Source organism: Protopterus annectens, chromosome 9.part0 (genome assembly GCF_019279795.1).
Source record: "Protopterus annectens isolate FY-2018-M chromosome 9.part0, PAN1.0, whole genome shotgun sequence".
NCBI classification, from domain to species: domain Eukaryota; kingdom Metazoa; phylum Chordata; order Ceratodontiformes; family Protopteridae; genus Protopterus; species Protopterus annectens.
Genome location: NC_056743.1, coordinates 1,076,865,187 through 1,076,876,881, shown reverse-complemented (window position 1 = coordinate 1,076,876,881; position 11,695 = coordinate 1,076,865,187). Strand labels below are relative to the sequence as shown.

Below are 11,695 nucleotides of genomic sequence, written 5' to 3'. Positions count from 1 at the left end.
AAAGCATTTCAAAGTGTGTTAATAACAATTTGCTTTGCATATACAGTGGGGTTGGTCAGAGGGAGTAGTTGTATAACGGCATTCCTCTAACTCTATCAGTCATTCAAAGTCACACCCAATCCTCAGGGAAAGGACGAGTGGTGCTTTAGGGTTGCCACCTTTTCAAATGGCCAAAGTGGGACATTTTCGGGACAAACATCAGATTTTACAGGCCAACACATACCCACGGTCAGTACAAAGGATAGAACTTAACTTTTTTTGTCTAAATAAAAGCTTATTCTTGTAGCATTTTAGTTGCTTATTCTGTTTCTTACAAAATTTAGGTATTTTAGATACAGAATAGCTGTTTTATGCAACTATTACATAAAATATAGGAAATAATTTTGTCCTAAAATCTCAGGCCATTTGCCATTTTTAAAATTTTCGGTCAGGACACAACTGCCCAAAGTGGGACAGGTGGTAACCCTATGGTGCTTTTAACTTGCCACTGAGGTTTGGGCCCTTACATAATATTAAATCCATACAAATTAACAACATAGCAGTATAATGTGGCATAAACACATTAAAAAACAAACTGCTGCTAATTTCAATCTCGTTCAACAATTTCTACTTAACAAATATTCATGTTCGCGTTTCTGACGTAACACAAAAAAGATTACACCACTACTTCTCAGTCTTTATCACTCTGCCCTCTCTTATACCATGCCTAACTTCTTTAGCAATTTTTCTCCACTTTCTTCACTATTCCCTCTTTGAGTCTTAACCGCTGCTTCGGCACATGGACTTATTCTTACCAACGTGTCAGTGTTGTAAATATTTAACGTTATATCTTTGTGTATATACCTTTTGTAATCTTTTTGTTATACACCTGGCCAAACTTGGAAATGGTTCAGGAATATCACTGCTTTAAGGGAATTAAACAATAACAATTATAGTAATAACAGTATTACACTAACTGTTACAAAAACCAACCATACAAACACCACCAGATGGAAGCAAAATGCGTGATGTCGTAAGTCTTTGCGCCGGCGCACGTGATAACAGAAAGATCCGTTCCGAGGAAGCCAAATATTAAACATTACTTGCAGTGGCTGAAAAGGTAAAGGGCAGGTTTATTGATCTTGTCGTAGGGTAATAGTGTTGACAGTAAGTAAATTAGGTAAATGATTGAACTAAGCATATTGTGATCAGATGTGAGGTGAAAACACTCAGCTAATTTCAGTATTAGAACTTGTAAACAAAAACATATAACGGCAAAATCTGCGAAACTCTTGTTGACCTAGAGAAAGCTTTTAAAAGTAGCGCCTTGACTTCCAGATTTACGTAAGGCCGTAAGCAAACGCCCGGAAGATGCACCACGCAATGGTAAAGAGGCGGGGAGTTTGCTGAAAATAAGGGTACGTTGGGACTGGGAGTATGATTAGGGTACCGTATTACACACCACTTAACTGCTTTAGGCAGAGTGATTTTTCTCTCTCAGATATAATTGTATTTGTACGTCAGTACTACTCCCAAGTCGTAGTTACCCGTTGACGTGACTAACATAGCTGTCAAATTCCCATTTCCATAATGGGCAAACTGTGTAAACTTTTAGAATCTAATAGGATGATTCAAATGTGTTACCTTTTAGAGCTGTTTTGAGGAACTAGTAAGATTCTGTATTATATACCATAGATATCAGTGGCTGATCATTTCAGTATGGACTTTTTTTAAAGGGGACAGTCCCAGTGTTTTTTTTTGTTGTTGTTGTTGGTTTGATCCAGTCTTTGTTTACATTACAGGTTTGTTTTTCTGAGTATGCTCACCTTTGGCTGAGGGGTGTGGAGGAAGAGCACCTGAAAGAAATTTCAAATGTGTTAGCCAAATTCCATCTCAAATTGCAGTTGTACTGACAACAGCTCTTTATGTGAGCCATTCATTAGTTTAATTTTGCGTATTTTACCCATTGAGAAAAGTAGCCTTTCAGGCATTTTATGACCTTACTGCTACTCTAGAAAGCACATCAGTAATGCAAGGCTTTAAAACATTAGTAAAGAGTTTTTTGTTTCTTTCATTTCATATTTTATTCTGTGGTGATTGTGAATCCTGGCCATCTACAAACAGTTTTATGACATGGCTTCTACCTATAGAAGGGATCTTAGTCAGGCAAACCATAGTGGAAACCATATTTCTCTCTCATGTTTTATTGTATTGTGATTTTTGAATACTAGCCTGGTATAGTGACTTTCTGACCTGTTAGTAATTCCATAGGAAGCACGTGTGTGACACAAAGTTGGAGCGTTAGTATACACACTCTTCTGTTCCTTTTTTCACATTCTAGTTTGATATGTGCTGATTTCTGAATACCACTAGACAAGTGCACCATTTTTATGAGTGGGCTGCTTGTACATCTGTAGAAGCATGAGTGATGCAAAATTTAAAAATTAGTATACACTGATGTGCTTTTTCCCTGGCACAGCTTTCTTTATTTTAAATATGAGCCAGGAGCGGGGGGCATAGTTCCTCAATCCAATGTAAGTCGGAGAGGAACACAAATCCAAAGATTAATTTATCCTGGGAGCTGAAACAAGACTGGAACTGTGGATTTACAGGATATTTAAAAAGTAAAATGATACTGTGGGTGGGAATGAAAGTGATGTGTCAAAGTGGGCATGACTTCTGTCAGCTTAACTCGGCCCTTAATTTTAAACATTGGGATTGTCCATTTAAGATAAAAAAACTAAAAACTGTTCCTCATGTTAAGATACACTTGAGACAAATGAGACTAAATTATACCTAGTTTAGATCTCGTCAGTGAGGGCTTGAGCTTCCAAACCTGGGATGTAGTTACAATTGCCTATCCAGTCATGAAAGTTGGGCTTGAAGAGCAGGGAACTTGCCTTGTTTTACATGCAAAGGAAGTCTACTCCTCCAAGATTCATTACTAAACCTTTATAAAGACTTATCATTAACTGCATGGGATGTAATACATGAAGCCTGTGTATTCTGAAAAAAATAATGAAAGTGCTCTTCTTTTTTTGACTCTTCTATGATTTTTAAAGTCTGGTGCTATGAATTTTTTAAATGCTTCAAGGCTGCGAGTTATGGTACTACAGGAATAATATTTAGTTTGTTGGATTGCTCTCTAGTTGCAAATAATATTACTTGTCGTTCTGGCATTTGCTTTGTTACTCTTTCTAACCTGTCATGCTATCTCGTGCATATGTATTTGTTTTTTTTCCTTATGTTAAAACAATATGTTTTGAATTCATACTTAGTGCATACTGTTACACTGTTTGTCTTGTGCTCCTGGGCTGAGCCTGAAAGTGTCCATGTGGATCATTGTTCTACCCCACTTAAATAAATGAAGTAAAAATATAAGTTTTTGATGAGTTGCTGTTTGGTGGCTTCATTAGTGATATAATTTATTTTGTCCTATATTTAGCAATGCATACTAGTGCACTTACGCCACTGCAGTTTCTATTTACCTGTTCTTTGTCGACTGCGGTAGCATGCTGATCCATCTGGACCATTTTCAAGCTCTGCCCGGGAGGATACAAGTTGAGATGAAGCAAAAGATTCATACAAAACTGCATGAAACAAACAAAAACACAGCTTGGCAATTCTGATGTGAATTAATGGGTGGGGGTCAGAATGGAACTAACTGATGGCAGCAGAACAGAAAGATGATCTGGAGGTATGCTGTGATAATACCTGGACTGGAAGGAGTATGCACTGTGACTGTGTAACTTACCTGGATATGTAGGTTTTAAGTTATGTCTACCACTGTGCGTACGTGTGTTTATATGTATGCATATATATTTATTTATTTTGATGAGAAATTTTTGTTATGGTTGCATAATGTTATGGATGAAGTTGTAACCCTGAGTGAAGTGGATGAGAAAAAAAGGGCTGGTAGCTGCTGAAGGTGAGCAAGGTAAAAACCAAACTTCGTAGAACAACCACGGACTGCAACGTTGTTTAATGACAAGACACACATGTAGGTGTATGCATACACATACATTTTTATTGGTTAAACCTTGATTTGATCTGTGAAGAGGACGTTGGCCCAATGCTACCCCTTGATTGGTTACAAGTGATTTTATTAGGAGTTTCCCCGTTTCATTCACTACGATCTGAAGAAGGTTAATTCCGAAAGCTCTTATCGTTGACGAAGTACCAGGGGATTTTATGTCAATTCATTCGTTTGGGTTTTACCCATTTTACATGTGTGTCTTGTCATTAAAGAACATTGCAGTCCGTGGTGGTGTTTTTGGTTGTTCTACGAAGCCGGGTGAAGTGGATGTTACACCCCTCCCCAGCAAAGAGCAGCCCCTAGTAATGCCTACATAATGGTGATTGTTAATTTGTAGCAACCAAGAGGACACTCAGCACAATCGGTTTAGTTACTAGTTACATAGTTTGAAGTGTTCTGCACATGCCAGTACTTCAAATGTAAGGCACAATTGGAAAAGAAGAGAAGGACCTTAGATGTGCCTTTGAGTTTTAGAGTTAGGCATAGGGGGTGTCTCTCATCTTATGTGCATTAAGAAGACGAAAGGCTTGGGTGTTCGTTTAAGTAGTTTATTGTATACAAACACATCAGGATGGATGGCAGGAACACTGAAGTTAAATGAACTGTCTGACTACATACTTGCATGCTCTTGCTCAGGCTGCTCACTCAAAATGGCACTCTTGCTTGCACGTGCTAACTCACTGGAAAGCTTCTTAAAGGTAAATCACACACACTGATCTACATTCTCCCTGTTTACTAAGTTGTCTCATATAAACAATGACATTTCTTTAGGCATGCAATTTTACAGACAATAAACTAAAACAGTCATGTCCAGGTTGCCGTGTATCTGGTCCTAGGTTTTCTGAGATGCAACCTGATTTCATAACATAATAGGACTGGGTTTAGCAACAGGGACAGTCACTGGGGAATGTTCTGCTTGAGGAGTCTCAGGGATTTTCTCAGCAATGGGGATTGTTGACGGAATGTCCTCTGGAACAGAAATTATGGACAAGTCACTCTGAGAACTAGAGTCTTTGTCACAGGCAAGATGCTGTAACACTGGTTCGGACACTGGTAACAAATGCTTTTGATTTCTTCTGAATTCCATTCCTTGTGGTTCCACAGTGTACGATCTTGGCTTTTGACACAAACTTTTCACAAAACTGATGTGATCGAAACCTTTTGACTTTTGCATCCTCACTATCTCCCTTTTTTCAATGAACTGAGTGGTTTGCTGGTTTTATCATAGTAAGACTTCTGGGACAAACGCTTCTTCAACAGTTGGGCTTTCATGGCTTTGTTGTTTTGAGCACATGGAACCAATAAGTTACTGTTGATTGGTAGTGTGGTTCTGGTTTGTCTTGACATAAGTCTCTGGGCAGGTGAACCAAGATGGTTATCAAGAGGAATGTCTCTGAGAAAGTTTAGAAAAACATTGGTATTATCACGTCTGGATTTCTCTAACAGTTGTTTTTCACTTTGAACTGCATGTTCAGCCAAGCCGTTTGACTGAGGGTATTCAGGGCTACTTGTAATATGAACAAAGTACAGCAACAAAAATATGAACTCTGCAACACAGGTTCAACAAAAAGGCTTGTTTAATCAGACAAAGCTTTCAGGTACAAAAACCCTTCTTCAGTGTATATAAAATGGCAGTGACAATCCCTCCTTGTATATTAAAAATACACAAGCAAAACATTAATAGAGACTAATCAAGCAATTAAAAAGAAATGCTTTTTAATAAAATAAAATAAGAAATGCTTTTTAATAAAATAAAAAAAAACAATTTATTTATTTAATTAAATAAAAGAAATAACTGCATTGTAATACTGCACATACTTGCAAACACTTTGCACACTTCGGATATTTTGAATAGTTTTAGTTAATACGAAAAAGTAGCACAGCGAAAAAATACAGTCATTTTCCATGTTTTATACATTTTATGCAATTTGGATATTGTTTCAAATGTTTTCTTATTCATTTTGAATATTTTTATCAATATGTCGCAGTTTCAGACATTTTGTTTAATAATAAATTAGTTTTTAGCATTCTGGGTGCTTTGTTTTATACCTGTAGTGAAAGAAATCATTTAAGTGAGTTTTAGTACCTGGAATTTGTTTCTGACCTCTTTTTGTGAGTTATTTGAGCAGTAGGGATGAACCACTCCTGTATATTCGTCCAACTTTAACCCGTTGCCTCATGGCTGTAACTCTGGATCCCATTCTGACACTATGTCGCTCGTCTTATGTGCATTAAGGAGACAATGAGGCTTGGATGTTCGTTTAAGTAGTTTATTGTATACAAACACATCAGGATGGATGGCAGGAACACTAAACTTAAATGAACTAACTAACTGACTACATACTTGCATGCTCTCACTCTGGCTGCTCACTCAAAATGGCACTCTTGCTTGCATGTGCTCAGTACTTGTATGCACATGCTAGTTCTCTGGAAAGCTTCTTAAACATATATCACACACACTGATCTACAGGGGATTTATGTTTTTTTATGTTGTGCCTACCAGCACTGCACGAGGAACTGATTAGATCACGGAGGGCAATTGCAACAGCAGACAGACTCTAGGGGCCAATCTTTAGGGTATAGTATCCAGAAGCAAAAGGGTGTCATATATTGACAGTAGTTAACTGTGAATGCTCAGATAGGAGGTCCTGTTTAAAGTGGAGTCCTGAGAGGAAAAAAGCAGAAAGACCGCATATGAACAAATAAACAGTAATCAGTTAAAATCAATCTTAAGTGCAGTAGCATACATATGATGTGACTAAGATAGTTGAGAATAATCTGTGAAAACACATTATTTCTGCAGTACACATATCATTTGAGAAATGGCAAAAAAAAATAAGATCATAGTCATATTAAAGTAATGTAACCGAGAGAAGCAGATATTTGCAACATAGCATTGTTGCTATATAGATAAAGATATGTAATTTAAATTATGGAGAGAGTACATTGAGATGAGAATAAGTAACAGGAAACTTTACCTTGGCAGAATTATTAATGTCAGTTGAAGGGGATATTTGGGGAAGTACAAGAGCTTTTGAGTGAAGAATGGTTGAGTGACTGGGCATATTCTGTAATAAGTCAGCAACAATTCTTTGTCTGACAGACCCTTATGAACTACAATAGAGAAAAAGGTGCAAGTGAAGTAAGTTCATCAGTAATTCAGCAATCCAACAAATGTGAAAAGTCAGCCTTATTTCCTTGGGAGACTATGCAAACCATTGTCATCAGTAATTTCACAGTTGGAATGTGTAGTGAAAGAGATCTGTGTCCTCTTAATCTATTATTGATTTCTTTCTGTTTTTAAGAAAAGCATAAAACATTATTACAGTAATAAACTATCTCCACCATCACAGTGTGGCAGTATGTACGTCACCTGGAAAAACAGGGTGGCAGTATAAAGTACATGTGGCCATACAACAGTCACAGTTTTTCTTTAGTGTTTTTTGAAAGTTGATTGCTAGTGCAGCTTTCATGAATAATCCTACATTATTAATATATGGTGTATTATGTTTCTGTGTCTGAGGGAGTGGGCTAAATGGCTAGTGCTGTGATCATTTTGTGGGGTACATGCCTTGCAGATCTATTTGTTCTTAGGCTCATAGGTGTGTACTAGGCTAATGGGCCTGGGACCTTTACAATCCTAGCCATAGGATTACCCTGGCATCGTGCCACCCAACCTTAGTTCCCAGTGCCTCTGTCGAGTAGAGCCACTGGAGTTATCCCCGGGGTGAATTTTCTATTTCCTATCCACTCATCAAAATTTCTCTTGAAGAGGGTCAGTGAGGTGCTCTGTTTGACATGTATGGGAAGTTTATTCCATAGCATGGGCAGTCCCTGGGTTATGAACCTGTCTCTCCAGCATGCTCTGTTGATTGTGGTAATGAGGTTGAGGTCTCTGGAGCATGTGATGTGGAGAGATTAGGATTTATTTAGCCGTAGCATTTCTAACAGGGCTGGGTCAGACATGGCTTTGCAAGTCAAGCAGAGTTCGCCTCTAAGTAGGCGATATGAGACAAGAGAATACTTGTAGTTTTTTAGTGTGTCCATATAGGACAAGTGTTTAAGGCCTAGGATCCTCTTTGTGAGGTACTTTTGTGGCTTCTCCAGTTGTTGCAGGTGTCTAGTGAGGTACATGCCAAATGGGGCATTGTACTCTGATTGGCCTAATGAGGGAAGAGTAGAGGGAGACAATGACCTCTTTCTTCCTGGATGTAAAACCCTTAGTAATGAGATGTGCCACATAGAAAGACTTTCTGACCACAGTGGAAATGTAATGATCAAAAGAGAGGTTGCTGTCAACCTGCGTTCCCAGATCTCTTATAACGCCTTGACATTGAGCTTAAAGCCATGGTTCTGACACCAGTTGTTGGTCTCAGTGAGGCCATTCTGTAGGATGTCAACATCACTTGGGGGAGTTAATAATAGCTCCCAACTTGCAATCGTCTGTGAACTTTCAGCCAGAGCCCATTCTTGTTGGCCTGGACATCTGAGAAGTAGATACCAAATAAGACAGGACCCAGGATCGAAGCCTGTGGGACTCCACTCGTGACTAGTCGGCAGTCTGACTTGGAGTCAGCAACTTTCACACTGTGGGTTGCAACCCACCTAGTGATATTAGGGGTTGATGCCTAGCTTAGTGAGTTTTTCTATGATTCCTGAGTGGGGAATGGTATCAAAGGCCTTAGCCAGATCAAGGTAGGCTGTATGAACCACCTTGCCTTCATCTGCAGCACTGGTGACTGACTCAAAGAAGTCGACCAAGTTGAGCAGGCATGATCTACCCTTCACAAAACCAAACTGTGTGGGATCCAGAGTTTGGAGATTCCCTATATCCTTGTTTATTAGGTCCATGATGATGCATTCCATAGCTTTGCATATCAGACTTGTCAGGCTAATGGGGCAATAGTTCCCAAGGTCTGTAGTCGCTTCTCTGTTGTGGAGAGGGATGACTGTAGCAGTGCGCCATTCGGTAGGGACAAAGCCTGAGGTGAGGCTGTGATTGAACAGGGCACACAGGTGAGTTGCCAGTCCACTCTGTAGTTCATGTAGAACACAGCCAGGGATATTGTCAGGTCCCATAGAAGCTGTATTCCTGGCCTTGGACAGTGCTGTTTTAACCTGTGCAGCAGTAATACTGGGTGCCTGGCAGTCTACTGGTATTGTGATTGGTCCTTTGGGGGGGAGAGGGGTAAAGTTGACACTAAATCTGTCGGCCAGTATATTGGCAATATCTTTTGGCTAGGTATAGGAGGTACCATTGTGCAGTAGCTCAGAGCAAATCTGGCAATTGCTGTGGAGATTCTTTACATAACTATAGAAGGCCTTGTGGTTGTCTTTACTATCTGCTGCAATTCTGATTTCATAGCTTGCTTTAGAGGATTTGATGAGGGATCTCAACTTTTGTTGAGGCTGATAAGGGAGTTTTTCCAGTCTTTGTATTTCACCTTATTCCACATCAATTTCCTCCTTCTGTTGTAGAGTTTGTTTATAGCAGGGGACCACCAGATTGGCTTCCTTTTTTTGGAGGAGAGTGTCTTGGTTCTATTGGGTATTGCAAGATCTATGCATTTATGTACGTGTTCATACAGTGCATTGGTGTATGATGCAGCAGTCATGCAACTATTCTCCATTTGCTTGGGTGCCATGAAGTTAGCCACCACTGTTTTTAGGAGCCTAACGTTAGCTTTGGAGAAGTTTTTCATGGTGGTTGTCTTTGCTGGGGGTGGGGGGTGGGAGGGATGTGGATTTCCGAGGTGAATAGTTTGTGGTCGGATATAACCAGGGAGGAGCTGACTATCGGTGTAGAGCAACGGTCGCTCATGTTAGTAATGACCAGGTCAAGGATGTTGCTACCTCTAGTGGGGTAAGAACGAGATGGTCCAGTGCATTGGAATTAATGAACTCCAGGAAACGTTGGGCAAGTGTATTGGTACAGGAGTAGTTTTCCCAGTTAATGGAGGGGTAGTTGAAGTCGCCTAGTATGAAAGTGTTAGGTTGGACCCTAATATTCTCCAGGGTGCTTAGGAACGTGGCGTGAGAGTCTTGGGGAACTGACCTTTAGGCATGCCTGGAGGGGTGGGCATTAATAATAAGTACTGGAGCTGTTTCCTTGTAGAACGTTTAGTGCTGATAGCGCTTTTGTGTGTTACAATAATTTCTACAAAAAGTCTGGTAAAGTGCTAGACTAATAAGCTAATAAAAGTGCAGGAGAGGAGAGAACTAGCAGATCTGAGGGAAAAATTGAAGAGCAGACTTTGGCACCACTCAGAAGCTTGCAAACAGTCCTGGATACAGCAAATCTGTATCTGGACTAGACTAGTTACAGAAAAGGCGGGAAAAGTGCAAATGCGGGCTTTTAAATCAGAAAGTTGAAAAAGATGAAAGAAACTGGCCAATGAACTACAATTTCTGGGCCAGAAACCACTCCTCTCGTGGTAGATAGGCTACCTAGTGCTTACCATTCCCACTGACAAGCTAGAAGGCTTCCCTCCAGCACAGAAAGGCTTGGGAGGGCTCAAAAGTTTACAAACAGTCCTGGATACAGCAAATCTGTATCTGGACGAAACTAGTTGCAGGAAAGGCAGGAAACAAGTGCAAACACGAGCTTTTAAACCAGAAAGTTGAAAGAGATGGTAAAATTGCCCAAACAGCCAATAAACTGCAATCTCTGGGCCAGAAACCACTCTTGTGGTAGATAGGCTACCTAGTGCTTACCACTCTTATTGATAAGCTAGGAAGGCTTCCCTCCAGCGCAGAAAGGCATGGGGGGACTCAGAAGCTTGCAAACAGTCCTGGATACAGCAAATCTGTATCTGGACTAGACTAGTTACAGGAAGGCAGGAAACAAGCTTAGAATTTTTTTTTGCAATTAAATTAACTGCAAACAAGCGCAGAAGGCAGTAAATTAGGAGGCTACTAACAAGCAGTAATAAGTGCAGAATAAGAGCAACTGAACAGTTAAGGGCATACTGAACAGCAAACTAAGACAGTTACAGTAAGAATGGCTGAATAAAGTATAAATTCTTTTTGAGGGGGCAGAGCAGGATTAAGAGGCTATAGGGGTTGTCCTTCCCAAATGGTCTCTCTGTACACGGTAGATAAAGCTGAAGAAATGGGACTAGTAGGAGTGTCTGAAATCAAAATGATCTCACTGTACTCAGTTGAGTGAGCATATGAGATGGGCGCAGAAGGAGTGTCCAAACACAAATTTACAAGAGGGGTGTGGAATTTTCAAAGCCTCCAAGATTAACACCACAACAAGAACAGGAAGAGGGGTGGGGAACCAACTGTAGAGACACAGAGAGACCACAATATTCAAGTCAGTTAATATTCAGTGAAAAAAAATGCAGTACTATATGAAAAACGTGCAGATAAAAGTGCACTTAATTTAGCTTATACGTCCAATTGATTGCAGGTAAATCTTAGCCAGCCAACAGCTCAGATATTTAGCAAAAATAACACAAGATGCAACACTAATATGGCAAGACAAACCCCCTAGGCTAGGAGTGTTTGTCTTTCACATTGGTTTTGACCATGCAGCTTTTTAAGTATTCTGTTCCTTTTTGTATAAAATATTTTTGAAATCTTGAATAACCTGTTTACCTTGTTTCTTCACAGTTCTCTTGTAAATCACTTCTTGGAAGACTTCCTGCCTCTCTTTATATGACGTGACATGGCAGA

General features: G+C 39.7%; 1 protein-coding gene across 4 annotated transcripts in view; it reads left to right on the top strand.

Moving 5' to 3' along the window:
- The first annotated feature begins 1,001 nt into the window (after nt 1-1,001).
- The window catches only part of AAAS (aladin WD repeat nucleoporin), a 1,251,774-nt gene continuing 1,241,080 nt past the window's right edge, over nt 1,002-11,695 (top strand). The window contains exon 1 of one of the 4 annotated variants that reach the window (XM_044083905.1): nt 1,002-1,099. The gene's annotated coding sequence lies outside the window, so the exon portion shown is untranslated. The other 3 variants (XM_044083907.1, XM_044083908.1, XM_044083904.1) reach the window with 3 other exon arrangements.